Below are 15,084 nucleotides of genomic sequence, written 5' to 3'. Positions count from 1 at the left end.
TATAACCGGTTGATGGCGTAGCAAGCGGTGTTGATTGCCTCGACCCAAAACCGATCCGAAGTCTTGTACTCATCAAGCATGGTTCTTGCCATGTCCAATAGAGTTCAATTCTTCCTCTCCACTACACCATTTTGTTGCGGCGTGTAGGGAGAAGAGAACTCATGCTTGATGCCCTCCTCCTCAAGGAAGCCTTCAATTTGAGAATTCTTGAACTCCGTCCCGTTGTCGCTTCTAATTTTCTTGATCCTCAAGCCGAACTCATTTTGAGCCCGTCTCAAGAATCCCTTTAAGGTCTCTTGGGTTTGAGATTTTTCCTGTAAAAAGAATACCCAAGTGAAGCGAGAATAATCATCCACAATAACTAGACAGTACTTACTCCCGCCGATGCTTATGTAAGCGATCGGGCCGAATAGATCCATGTGCAGGAGCTCCAGTGGCCTGTCGGTCGTCATTATGTTCTTATGCGGATGATGGGCACCAACTTGCTTTCCTGCTTGGCATGCGCTACAGATCCTGTCTTTCTCAAAATGAACATTTGTTAGCCCTAAAATGTGTTCTCCCTTTAGAAGCTTATGAAGATTCTTCATCCCAACATGGGCTAGTCGGCGGTGCCAGAGCCAACCCATGTTAGTCTTAGCAATTAAGCATGTGTCGAGTTCAGCTCTATCAAAGTCTACTAAGTATAGCTGACCCTCTAACACACCCTTAAATGCTATTAAATCATCACTTCTTCTAAAGACAGTGACACCTACATCAGTGAAAAGACAGTTGTAGCCCATTTGACATAATTGTGAAACAGAAAGCAAATTGTAATCTAAAGAATCTACAAGAAAAACATTGGAAATAGAATGGTCAGGAGATATAGCAATTTTACCAAGACCTTTGACCAAACCTTGATTTCCATCCCCGAATGTGATAGCTCGTTGGGGATCTTGGTTTTCTCATAGGAGGAGAACATCTTCTTCTCCCCTGTCATGTGGTTTGTGCACCCGCTGTCGAGTATCCAACTTGAGCCCCCGGATGCATAAACCTACAAAACAAATTTAGTTCTTGACTTTAGGTACCCAAATGGTTTTGGGTCCTTTGGCATTAGACACAAGAACTTTGGGTACCCAAACACAAGTCTTTGACCCCTTGTGTTTGCCCCCAACATATTTGGCAACTACCTTGCCGGATTTGTTAGTCAAAACATAAGATGCATCAAAAGTTTTAAATGAAATGCTATGTTCATTTGATGCACTAGGAGTTTTCTTTCTAGGCAACTTAGCACGGGTTGGTTGCCTAGAGCTAGATGTCTCACCCTTATACATAAAAGCATGATTAGGGTCAGAGTGAGACTTCCTAGAATGAATTCTCCTAATTTTGCTCTCGGGATAACCGGCAGGGTATAAAATGTAACCCTCGTTATCCTGAGGCATGGGAGCCTTGCCCTTAACAAAATTGGACAATCTTTTAGGAGGGGCACTAAGTTTGACATTGTCTTCCCTTTGGAAGCCAATGCCATCCTTGATGCCAGGGCGTCTCCCACTATAGAGCATACTTCTAGCAAATTTAAATTTTTCATTTTCTAAGTTATGCTCGGCAATTTTAGCATCTAATTTTGCTATATGATCATTTTGTTGTTTAATTAAAGTCATGTGATCATGTATAGCATCAATGTTAACATCTCTACATCTAGTACAAATAGATACATGCTCAATAATAGATGTAGAGGATTTGCAAGATTTTAATTCAACAACCTTAGCATGTAACATGTCATTCTTAGTTCTAAGGTCGGAAATAGTAGCATTGCAAACATCAAAATCTTTAGCCTTAGCAAGCAATCTTTCATTTTCATTTCTAAGGCTAGCAAGAGAAGTGTTCAACTCTTCAATCCTAGCAAGCAAATCATCATTATTATCTCTAGGATTGGAAATTGAAATGTTACAAACATGTGAATCAACCTTAGCATTTAAACTAGCATTTTCATTTCTAAGGTTGTCAATCATCTCACGGCAAGTGCTTAGCTCACTAGATAGTTTTTGACATTTCTCAATTTCTAGAACATAAGCATTTTTAACCTTAACATGCTTTTTATTTTCCTTGATTAGGAAGTCCTCTTGGGAGTCCAAGAGATCATCCTTCTCATGGATGGCACTGATTAATTCATTTAATTTTTCTTTTTGTTGCATGTTGAGGTTGGCAAAAAGAGAGCGCAAGTTATCTTCCTCATCACTAGCATTATCATCACTAGAGGATTCATATTTAGTGGAGGATTTAGATTTAACCTTCTTTTTGCCGTCCTTTGCCATGAGGCACTTGTGGCCGACGTTGGGGAAGAGGAGTCCCTTGGTGACGGCGATATTGGCGGCGTCCTCGTCGGAGGAGGAGTCGCTAGAGCTTTCGTCGGAGTCCCATTCCCGACAAACATGGGCATCGCCGCCCCTCTTCTTGTAGTACCTCTTCTTTTCTCTTCTCTTGCCCTTCTTGTCGTTATCCCTGTCACTGTCACTTGATAATGGACATTTAGCAATAAAGTGACCGGGCTTACCACACTTGTAGCAAACCTTTTTCGAGCGGGACTTGTAGTCTTTCCCTCTCCTTTGCTTGAGGATTTGGCGGAAGCTCTTGATGACGAGCGCCATTTCCTCATTGTCGAGTTTGGAGGCGTCTATTGGTTGTCGACTTGGTGTAGATTCCTCCTTCTTTTCCTCCGTCGCCTTGAATGCGACGGGTTGAGCTTCGGATGTGGAGGGATCATCAAACTCGTTGATCTTCCTCGAGCCTTCGATCATGCACTCAAAACTTACAAAATTCCCAATGACTTCCTCGGGGGTCATTTTAGTATATCTAGGATTACCACGAATTAATTGAACTTGAGTGGGGTTAAGGAAAATAAGAGATCTTAGAATAACCTTAACCACCTCGTGGTCATCCCACTTTTTGCTCCCGAGGTTGCGCACTTGGTTCACCAAAGTCTTGAGCCGGTTGTACATGTGTTGTGGCTCCTCCCCTTTGTGAAGCCGGAACCGACCAAGCTCCCCCTCGATCGTCTCCCGCTTGGTGATCTTTGTGAGCTCATCTCCCTCGTGCGCGGTTTTGAGCACATCCCAAACCTCCTTGGCGCTCTTCAACCCTTGAACTTTGTTATACTCCTCTCTACTTAAAGAGGCAAGGAGTATTGTTGTTGCTTGAGAGTTGAAGTGCTCGATTTGGGCCACCTCATCCTCATCATAGTCTTTATCCCCTACGGATGGTACCTGTGCACCAAACTCAACAACATCCCATATACTTTTGTGGAGTGAGGTTAGATGAAATCGCATTAAATCACTCCACCTAGCATAATCTTCACCATCAAAAGTTGGTGGTTTGCCTAATGGGACGGAAAGTAGAGGTGCATGTTTAGAAATGCGAGGATAGTGTAGGGGGATCTTGCTAAACTTCTTACGCTCTTGGCGTTTAGAAGTTACGGAGGGCGCATCGGAGCTGGAGGTCGATGTTGATGAAGTGTCGGTCTCGTAGTAGACCACTTTCCTCATCCTCTTTGGCTTGTCCTCACTCCGATGCGGCTTGTGGGAAGAAGATTTTTCCTTCTTCTCTTTGTGGTGAGAAGAAGATTTCTTCTCCTTCCCTTTGATGGAGGAGTTCTTTTTCTTCTCCCTCCTCTTGGTGCGGGACTCTTCCGATGAAGTGCTCCCGTGGCTTGTAGTGGGCTTTTCGCCGGTCTCCATCTCCTTCTTGGTGTGATCTCCCGACATCACTTCGAGCGGTTAGGCTCTAATGAAGCACCGGGCTCTGATACCAATTGATAGTCGCCTAGAGGGGGGTGAATAGGGCGAAACTAAAATTTACAAATATAAACACAACTACAAGCCGGGTTAGCGTTAGAAATATAAACGAGTCCGCGAGAGAGAGCGCAAAACAAATCGCAAGCAAATAAAGAGTGTGACACGCGGATTTGTTTTACCGAGGTTCGGTTCTCGCAAACCTACTCCCCGTTGAGGAGGCCACAAAGGCCGGGTCTCTTTCAACCCTTCCCTCTCTCAAACGGTCCCACGGACCGAGTGAGCTTCTCTTCTCAAATCAAAGCCAGGAACAAAACTTCCCCGCAAGGGCCACCACACAATTTGTGCCTCTTGCCTTGATTACAATGGAGTTTTCATCACAAGAACAAGTGAGAAAGAAAAGAAGCAATCCAAGCGCAAGAGCTCAAAAGAACACGGCAAATCTCTCTCGCTAATCACTAAAGCCTTTTGTGGAATTGGAGAGGATTTGATCTATTTGGTGTGTCTAGAATTCAATGCCTAGCTCTTGTAAGTGGTTGAGAAGTGGAAAACTTAGATGCAATGAATGTGGGGGTGGTTGGGGTATTTATAGCCCCAACCACCAAAAGTGGCCGTTGGGAGGCTGTCTGTTCGATGGCGCACCGGACAGTCCGGTGCACACCGGACATGTCCGGTGCCCCCGCCACGTCATCACTGCCGTTGGATTCTGACCGTTGAAGCTTCTGACTTGTGGGCCCGCCAGGATGTCCGGTGCACACCGGACATGCACTGTTCCTTGTCCGGTGCGCCAGTATGGGCGCGCCTGACTTCTGCGCGCGCTGCGTGCCCATTAATTGCGTCGCAGGTAGCCGTTGGCGCAGAATAGCCGTTGCTCCGGAGTTGCACCGGACAGTCCGGTGCACACCGGACATGTCCGGTGAATTATAGCGGACTAGCCGTTGGAGATTCCCGAAGCTGGCGAGTTCCTGAGGCCGCTCTTCCTTGGCGCACCGGACACTGTTCGGTGTACACCGGACAGTCCGGTGAATTATAGCGGAGTCGCCTATGGAAATTCCCGAAGGTAGCAAGTTCGCGTTGGAGTCCTCTGGTACACTGGACATGTCCGGTGCGCCAGACCAGAGGTGCCTTCGGTTGGCCCTTTGCTCTTTTGTTGAACCCAACTCTTGGTCTTTTTAATGGCTAAGTGTGAACCTTTAGCACCTGTATAACTTATACACTAGAGCAAACTAGTTAGTCCAATTATTTGTGTTGGGCAATTCAACCACCAAAATTATTTAGGAACTAGGTGTCAGCCTAATTCCCTTTCACATTAGCTTGTGGATCTCTTCGCCTATCACTCTGCGCTTCTCCTCGTCGAATCGACGCAGAGGCTGCCTGACGGGTCGGGCTCCGGCCCGAATATCCAGCGAGTGCTCGGCGACATCCCTCGGTATGTCGGGCATGTCCGAGGGACTCCACGCAAAGACGTCGGCGTTTGCGCGGAGAAAGTCGACGAGCACTGCTTCCTATTTGGGGTCGAGCCCGGAACCGATCCGGATCTGCTTGGAGGTGTCGCCACTGGGGTCGAGAGGGACGGCCTCAACCGTCTCCGCTGGCTCGAAGTTGCCGGCATGACGCTTCACGTCTGGCACCTCTTTGGAGAGGTTCTCCAGGTCGGCGATGAGGGCCTCGGACTCGACGAGGGCCTCGGCGTACTCCACGCACTCCACGTCGCATTCGAACGCGTGTTTGTACGTGGGGCCGACGGTGATGACCCCGTTGGGGCCCGGCATCTTGAGCTTCAGGTAGGTGTAGTTGGGGACGGCCATGAACTTCACGTAGCATGGCCTCCCCAGTACCGCGTGGTAGGTTCCTCGGAACCCGACCACCTCGAACGTCAAGGTCTCCCTTCGGAAGTTGGAGGGCGTTCCGAAGCAGACGGGAAGGTCGAGTCGTCCGAGGGGCTGGACGCGCTTCCCAGGGATGATCCCGTGGAAGGGCGCAACGCCTGCTCGGACGGAGGACAGATCGACGCGCAGGAGCCTGAGGGTCTCGGCGTAGATGATGTTGAGGCAGCTGCCCCCGTCCATCAGGACCTTGGTGAGCCTGACATCGCCGATGATGGGGTCGACGACGAGGGGGTATTTCCCCGGGCTCGGCACGTGGTCGGGGTGGTCAGCTTGGTCGAAGGTGATGGGCTTGTCGGACCAGTCTAGGTAGACTGGCGCCGCCACCTTCACCGAGCAGACCTCCCGGCGCTCTTGCTTGCGATGCCGAGCCGAGGCATTCGCCACATGCCCACCGTAGATCATGAAGCAGTTGCGGACCTCGGGGAACTCTCCTGCTTGGTGATCTTCCTTTTTGTCGTCGTCGTGGGCCCTGCCACCCTCGGCGGGTGGCCCGGCCCTGTGGAAGTGGCGCCGAAGCATGACACACTCCTCGAGGGTGTGCTTGACGGGCCCCTGATGGTAGGGGCACGACTCCTTGAGCATCTTGTCGAAGAGGTTAGCACCTCCGGGGGGCTTCTGAGGGTTCTTGTACTCGGCGGCGGCGACAAGGTCCGCGTCGGCGGCGGCGTGTTTCGATTGCGACTTCTTCTTGCCTTTCTTCTTGGCGCCGCGCGGAGTAGATGCCTCGGGAGCCTCTTCCGATGGGCGGCCCTGGGGCTGCTTGTCCTTTCGGAAGATAGCCTCGACCGCCTCCTGGCCAGAGGCGAACTTGGTGGCGATGTCCATCAGCTCGCTCGCCCTGGTGGGGGTCTTGCGACCCAACTTACTTACCAGGTCGCGGCAAGTGGTGCCGGCAAGGAACGCGCCGATGACATCCGAGTCGGTGATGTTGGGCAGCTCGGTGCGCTGCTTCGAGAATCGCCGGATGTAGTCCCGGAGTGACTCTCCCGGCTGTTGCCGGCAGCTTCGGAGGTCCCAGGAATTCCCGGGGCGCACGTACGTGCCCTGGAAATTGCCGGCGAAGGCTTGGACCAAGTCATCCCAGTTGGAGATCTGCCCCGGAGGCAGGTGCTCCAACCAGGCGCGAGCAGTGTCGGAGAGGAACAGGGGGAGGTTGCGGATGATGAGGTTGTCGTCGTCCGTTCCACCCAGTTGGCAGGCCAGGCGGTAGTCTGCGAGCCACAGTTCCGGTCTTGTTTCCCCCGAGTACTTCGTGATAGTAGTCGGGGGTCAGAACCGGGTCGGGAACGGCGCCCGTCGGATGGCCCGACTGAAGGCCTGCGGACCGGGTGGTTCGGGCGAGGGACTCCGATCCTCCCCGCTGTCATAGCGTCCCCCACGCCTGGGGTGGTAGCCTCGGCGCACCCTCTCGTCGAGGCGGGCCCGATGGTCGCGACGATGGTGCTCGTTGCCGAGGTGGCCCGGGGCTGCAGGCGCGGTGTTGCGCGTGCGCCCGGTGTAGACCGAGGCTTCCCGCATGAATCGGGAAGTCGCGGCATGAGGTTCCGAGGGGTATCCCTGCCTTCGGGAGGCAGAGCTCTCGGCCCGTCGGACCGCAGCGCCTTATAGGAGATTCTTGAGCTCTCCCTGGATTCGCCGACCCTCGGTGGTTGATGGCTCCGGCATCGCGCGGAGGAGCATCGCTGTGGCTGCCAGGTTCTGATCGACCCCGCTAGATGCGGGTGGCGGTCTGACCCTGACGTCGTTGGTGAAGCGGTGCTGGAAACCTTGGGGCAGGTGACGCATTTCTCCGGCCGGGGGTTGGCCTGCCCATACCTGCCCGACGTCCCGACGGATCGGCTCAAGCGCTCCTGCTCCCTCGTCGAGCCTGGCCTGCGCCCCGCGGACTTGCTCGAGCTGTGGGTCGTGACCCCCCACCGGAACGGGGACCACAGCTAGCTCCCGCGGGATGTCGGCGCGAGGCACCGGCCTAGGAAGATCACCGTCCTCCAGCATGCCGAGATGGTTGCCTTCGGAGGGATCCCCTAGCTCGACGTGGAAACATTCGCGGCTTGGGCCGCAGTCCTCGTCGTCAAGGCTGCGGCTACCGTCGGAACAGTCGGAGAGGCAGTAGTCACATGCGGTCATAAAGTCCCGCATGTCACTGGGGTTGCCAAATCCGGAGAAATCCCAACAGATGCTGGGATCGTCGTCTTCCTCGGACCCAGAGGGCCCGTAGGTCGAGACGTCCATCAACCGGTCCCAAGGCGACCGCATACGAAACCCCAGAGGGGTTGCACTCGCCTCAACGAGAGCGCCCGCCAAAGCAAGGTCGCTAGGCGGGTTGAGGCCGAGTCGAAATGACGTAAGATGGGAATCAGTCGGTACCTTTTGGTCGACAAGGAGCGACATAGTCACGTCGGGGACTGGTTGCACCGTCGTCTCAGGTACGAGGGCGACGTCCTGCAAGCTCTCCGCGAGCGCGCTGGCGTCGTCCACTTGCTCGGGATTGGTGTGTCGCGGGGGGACGGCGCTCGCCTTTGTCTCAAATGCGAGGTCGACGCCTGACGCGCCCCCCGTTGGGGCACTGGGGACGTCGATTCGCTCGACAGCCGACGAAGCGCGGCCTCCCGCTTGGCCTTGGTTGCCCCGCCTCCTCCTCCGTTGGCGGGGGAGAGGACGGGGCGAGCTCGAATGTTGTTCTTCCACCACGCGGGGAGGATGTCGTCGATTCCGCCGCCGGCGGGCGGGTTGTCGGCCGCCATTGTCGTTGTCGCGCGGCGGTGGAAGGAGTATCATGTCGTAGCTGCCGTCGAAGGACATGAACTCAAGACTCCCGAAACGGAGCACCGTCCCGGGCCAGAGAGGTTGCTGGAGACTGCCCATCTGGAGCTTGACGGGAAGATGTTCGTCTGCACGCAGCAGGCCCCTACCTGGCGCGCCAACTGTCGGCGTTTCGAGACCGGGGGGTCCCTAAGCCGACGAGTGAGTGTGCCGCGTGCCCCAGCCCAGATGGGTCGAGCGCGTGGGCGAGCGTGAAGGGGGGAAAGCGAGGTGGCCGGAGACGGGCGTGAGAGAGGTGGAAATCCCGCGGCCTTCGTGTTCGTCCCGCGCCCAGGACGAGTGCGCTTGCAGTAGGGGGTTACAAGCGTCCACGAGGGTGAGGGAAGCGAGCGGCCCCAAGAGAGCGCCTGTCCCGTCCTCGTCCCCGCGCGGCCAACCTTCTCTAAGAAGGCCCTGGTCCTTCCTTTTATAGGCGTAAGGAGAGGATCCAGGTGTACAATGGGGATGTAGCAGAGTGCTACGTGTCTAGCGGAGGGAGAGCTACCGCCCTAAGTACATGCCAATGTGGCAGCCGGAGAGATCTTGGCACCCTGCTGGTGTGATGTCGTGGCTGTCGGAGGAGCAACGGAGCCTGGCGGAGGGACAGCTGTCGGAGCGGTTGAGTCCTTGCTGACGTCCCCCTGCTTCCGTAAGGGAGCTGAGAGCCGTCGTCGTCACAGGGCTAGCGGGGCGCCATCATTGCCTATCTGGCGGAGCTGGCCAGATGGGACACCAGTCTTGTTCCCTGCGGCCCGAGTCGGCTTGGGGCAGGGTGATGATGGCGCTTCCTGTCGACGTGGCGGGCCTCTGCCCTAGGTCGGGCGACGTGGAGGCTCCTCCGAAGCCGAGGTCGAGTCTGTCTTCCATGGCCGAGGCCGAGCCCGAGCCCCTGGGTTGGGCGAGGCGGAGGTTGTCCGGCAGAGGCCAGGGTGGAGTCCGAGCCCTGGGGTCGGGCGAAGCGGAGTTCGTCGTCTTCTGGGGCTTAGCCCGAGTCCGAGCCCTGGGTCGGGCGGAGCGGAGTTCGCCGTCTTCTGGGGCCTAGCCCGAGTCCGAGCCCTGGGTCGGGCGGAGCGGAGTTCGCCGTCTTCCGGGGCTTAGCCCGTGTCCGAGCCCTGGGTCGGGCGGAGCGGAGTTCGCCGTCTTCCGGGGCCTAGCCCGAGTCCGAGCCCTGGGTCGAGCGGAGCAGAGTTCGCCGTCTTCCGGGGCTTAGCCCGAGTCCGAGCCCTGGGTCGGGCGGAGCGGAGTTTCCTATGGCGCCTTTGGCAAGGCCTGACTGCCTGTCAGTCTCACTCTGTCAAGTGGCACTGCAGTCGGAGTGGCGCAGGCGGCGCTGTCCTTCTGTCAGACCGGTCAGTGGAGCGGCGAAGTGACAGCGGTCACTTCGGCTCTGCCGGGGCGCGCGCGTCAGGATAAAGGTGTCAGGCCACCTTTGCGTTAAATGCTCCTGCGACTCAGTCGGTCGGTGCGGCGATTTAGTCAGGGTTGCTTCTGAGAGAAGGCAAGGCCTCGGGCGAGCCGGAGATGTGTCCGCCGTTAAAGGGGGGCCTCGGGCGAGACGAAAATCCCTCGGGGTCGGCTGCCCTTGCCCGAGGCTAGGCTCGGGCGAGGCGTGATCGAGTCGCTCGTATGGACTGATCCCTGACTTAATCGCACCCATCAGGCCTCTGTAGCTTTATGCTGATGGGGGTTACCAGCTGAGAATTAGGCGTCTTGAGGGTACCCCTAATTATGGTCCCCGACACCGGCAACACCCTCGGGGGCTGGGCAGTGGCTTACACTCTTCACCCAAGCTAAGTCATCCACGACGACATCCTCGGGGGCTGGGCATGTGTCAGCACCATTCTTGAGGTCCAGGCTCTCCGCAGTAACCACCTCTAAGGTTGACGGGCCTTCAGCCATTTCCATGGGATCAGGACAATCCAAGTCAGCATCCCGACCCTCGAGATCGCGCTCTAAGGTCGACGAGGCGCGGGATGACCTCAACCCAGCATCAGGCACGACAGAGCAAGTCTCTGTTGCATCATCATCCACTGGCTCTGATAACAAGTCCTCTGGGACCATATCCTCAAGAGTTTGATCAAAGTTGGCTAGGGACAGTTCTTGCAGACCAATGAGGGCAGACAAAGCAGGAGAAGTAACTCCACTACTTCCACCGCTGGCGATGAACTGCCGACTGTTTTTCCGAGTTAAAGGAGCTTCATTTTCTTCCTCCTCATCTTCCACAGTGACAACACAAGTAGCACCCCCATTGGGATCAGCAACAGATGGAGCACCCACATTAGGATCAGTAGCAGTTTGGGTACACCCATTGGGGTCGGCGTCAGTAAGTCCAGTCGCAGGCACTCCTTCAGCAGCAGGAACTGAGGTACCAGCATCCTCATCAAAACTGGATACTCGCCGGAGGCGTCTTCTTTTCTTCTTTTGCTCATCAGCAGAAGGCTCAGGCTGATTGGTTCAGCTAGGACGCCTCGGGCGAGTACTAACAGGTTTCTGGACATCCAAAGTTGTATCAACCTCTGGAAGGGGCACCACCGCCAACGTACCAACAGGAGCAGCGTCGGAGGAATCCTCAGCTAGCAGATCAAGCATGTCATTTATGTACGCATCACTAGGGTTCAGGGGCACTTCAAAATGAACCTGTCGTTCATCATCAGGAATCTCCCCAAGTGAAGCAACCAAAGTATTGACTTCTTCAGCAGAGGGTCGCACTCTAAGGCCCAAATTGCCATCAGTCACGGGCGGATTTGACACAAAAAGGGTGAAGGCTTTGGGAGGAGGCAGGTTCCAGGCCGAGTATGCCGCTGGAGCACCAACATTTGACACCTTACCCCTGAGGATCATTTCAAGTCGGCTTACCAAGTCTACAGAAGGAATTCTCCTATTAGTAACCCGAGTTGAGTCGGCCAGCCCTCGATACAGATATGCTGGATAGGCCCTATCTTTCAGTGGCTGAATGTTCTTGAAAACAAAGTCAGCGACCACAGCTTCAGCAGTTAGACCTCTCTCTTTCAGCAGTCCCACCTCAGTTAGCAACACACCTGCCTCAACCACTTCCTGATCTGTGGGAGACTCGGTCCAGCTCGAAGTGCGAACGTCTGGTTGTCTTCTCGACCGGGAGGGAAGAGAATTTCCATAATTATCAACTATGAACCACTCTAGACGCCACCCCTTAATACTGTCCTTGAGGGGAATCTCAAGATACTCAGTTTTCCGCCCGCGGCGCATCTCCAAACTGGCACCTCTGACCAACTGATGCTGTCCCCCGGCCATCCTAGGGCGACAATGATAAAAATACTTCCATAAGCCGAAATGCGGCAGCACGCCAAGAAAGGCTTCGCATAAGTGAACGAAAATGGAGATTTGCAGAATGGAATTAGGGTTCAAATGGGTCAAGTTAATGTGGTAGAAATCAAGGAGGCCGCGGAAAAAGGGGGAGATGGGAAGGCCGAGGCCGCGGAGAAGAAAAGGAGCGTAAACTACAGACTCGTGGGTATCCTCTGTCGGGACAGTAGTCCCGTGGCAAATCCGCCAAGAACAGAGTTCTCGCGGAGGAAGAACCCCGATGGATACGAGGTGGAGAAGTTCAGCTTCAGAAATGATGGACATATGGTTACCTGCGAAGGGCAACTGGCTGTTGGGGTCGATTGGAGGGATCACTGCAGCAGACGAGCTCGCAGTTTTCCTCTTGGGCGCCATCTCGATTTTCACCAGCGAACAGAGTAGGAGGCGAATGGCAGAGAGGATTCAGAAGCGGGAATGCAAGAACTAGGGCACGGAAAGCAAAGGCGGCTAAAAGCGCAGCTCTTATGGGATATTCTCGAGCCAGATACCGTTTCAAAAGTGCCCAGTCATCACCCGGCGGTTATTTCTGAAACCCCAGCATGCCACGTGGTCATCCGGCGGTTATTTCCAAAAAGCCGACGCGCCACCTCATCACTCGGTTATCATCCTCAAAATAACTCATGCGGCCGGCTATCACTCGGCGTTGACTCTAAAACGCTGATTTCATATTCAGTTGCTCGGCATTACTTCTAAAATGCCGACGTCGACCTTCAATCACTCGGCGTTGCCTCTAAACGCTGATCTCGTGTTCAATCGCTCGGCATTACTTCTAAAATGACGACGTCGACCTTCAATCACTCGGCGTTGACTCTAAAACGCTGATTTCATATTCAGTTGCTCGGCATTACTTCTAAAATGCCGACGTCGACCTTCAGTCACTCGGCGTTGCCTCTAAAACGCTGATCCCGTATTCAATCGCTCGGCATTACTTCTAAAATGCCGACGTCGACCTTCAGTCACTCGGTGTTGCCTCTAAAACGCTGATCTCGTGTTCAATCGCTCGGCATTACTTCCAAAATGCCGACGTCGACCTTCACTCACTCGGCGTTGCCTCTAAAACGCTGATCTCGTGTTCGATTGCTCGGTATTACTTCTAAAATGCTGACGTCGACCTTCAATCGCTCGGCGTTGCTTCTAAAACGCCGATACCGACTACAAGATTACTCGGCAGCTACTTCTGGAAGCGTCAGTGTGATGCACAAGTTATTCATCTACTGTCTCAAAAGAATCAGTTCTATAATCAAGGAAAGCGAGTCATCAAGAAGAGGCCAACGTCATTCTTTCATTAAGGGAAGACAATGAGCTTACAAATCAACTCTTTGCGAGTTGATGCTTCCCTACTATTACTACATTACATTACTACTACTACTATACTACACTATACTACTCTACATTACTACTACTACTATACTACACTATACTACTCTACATTACTACCACATTATTCTAACTACACTATACTAATATCTAAAGACCAGTGGCGTTTAGCCACTGGCCTTGCTGCTGCTGCCACCGCCGCCACCCTTGGTGCTGCCCTTGCTGCTGCCGCCTCTGGTGCTGCCCGTGCTGCTGCCGCCTCTGGTGCTGCCCTTGCTCCCGTCGCCGCCGCCGCTGCCGCTGCCGTCACCGTCGCTGTCGCCACCGTCGTCGTCGTCACCGTCGTCGTCGTCGTCATCCTCGCCCTCGCCGCCGTCCGAGTCCTCCTCATCCGAGGAGTACTCCGACTCATCCGAGCCCTCGAGCCCGGAGCGCTCGACGGCCCGGATGTATGTCCAGACTTCCGCGGCAATCCCCTGGGAGTCGTCTGAATCATCAGACGACGCCGGGGGAGAGACGGGAGCTGGAGACCCCTCGGACTCGGAGGAGAACTCCTCCTCCGAGTATTCCGAGTCGCTGAAGTCCTCCGACGGAGGAGTCGGCTCGCGCTTGCGTTTGTTACTCTTGCCCATGGCGGAAGCAGACAGGAGAGAAGAGAAGGATGCAGTAAAGAACAGCGAAGAGATGTGAAAAAACCAGAGGAGCAACGGCGCTATTTATAGAAGGGAAAGGCAACCGCTCACCTCCAACCGTGGTCACCGAACAGTCGCAAAGCATTCAATAAGCACTTCCACCAGTCTGAAGACACGTCAGGCGGCTAACGCCGCTTCACGCAACACTACACCCATTGGGACTCCAGTCAACAGCGCAAAGGATATGATTACACTCGCCGTCCCATCACATTACTACTCAGAAGCAGCCGGCTAAAACACTCAGCGTACCAAGCCGTCCCTTGCCCACACCCATTGGGGGGGACGCCCAGGAATTATCAGTATATTTTTCAAAACGGTCACATCCGTGCAGGGCACGCAGTGAATACCTCAAGACAAAAATGAGATATCAGTAAGGATCAGAGGAAAGCCAAAAATAGCCAGCGAAGTACAAGATATGGCCGACAGAAGCGACGTGAAGACTAGACAGAGAACGTCCATCAAACGTCCAATCAGTCGCAGAAGCAAATAAATTGCACTACCTAGCAAGATATGGATGGATTGCAAACTCGGCTGCTAAAGACAAAATATATGCTGACCTCTGCAGCAAAATATTGATGACATAATGCTGACCTCCAAAGCATAATGCAAATAGCTTCATGCCAATTTTTACAAACAAAAGGAAGACCTTCGAATGGATTATCCTTAAAGAATCCATTTGAAGGTCGGGTGCTACACCCATTGGGTGCACCTCCGGTGCACCCCATGGATTATCATTCCAAACCGAGATAGTGCCGACTTCCAATGCGTGGGACAAGATTAAAAGGCCAGCCCTCAACCAAAACGTAGGAGCACAAATGGAAATAATTTCTGGGGAAGACCTTCGAGTAGATTATTTTCTAAAATCTACTCGAAGCTCGGGGGCTACACCCAATGAAGTTCAGAATCCTACAAATTTAAATGCCGACCTCTAAGGCACAAGCACGAAACTAAGCCTCGGTCAACGAGTGATCGAAGCAGGAGAAGGCAACAGGAAGTCATTTTCTTCAAATCACCTGCGAGCTGGACCTGGGATCTTTGGGCTGATTACCTCTAAATTAACCCAAAGATCGGGGGCTTGTGGGGGATAGATATCCCCCGGGTCCACTAAAGAGTAAAAGACCTCACGAAAGGCCCAAGGGCCCAATAAATCATAAGGTCATTCTTTCGTGGGCCTGGGGAGAGACAACCAGCAGAGCAGATCGACGTGAGACCGGATTAGTGCAAACCCGGACGGCCCACAACGTCGAACGAGTAAATCACAACAGAGACCCGACTTTC

Source organism: Zea mays, chromosome 5 (genome assembly GCF_902167145.1).
Source record: "Zea mays cultivar B73 chromosome 5, Zm-B73-REFERENCE-NAM-5.0, whole genome shotgun sequence".
Classification (NCBI taxonomy): Eukaryota; Viridiplantae; Streptophyta; class Magnoliopsida; order Poales; family Poaceae; genus Zea; species Zea mays.
This window is presented reverse-complemented; position numbering follows the sequence as displayed.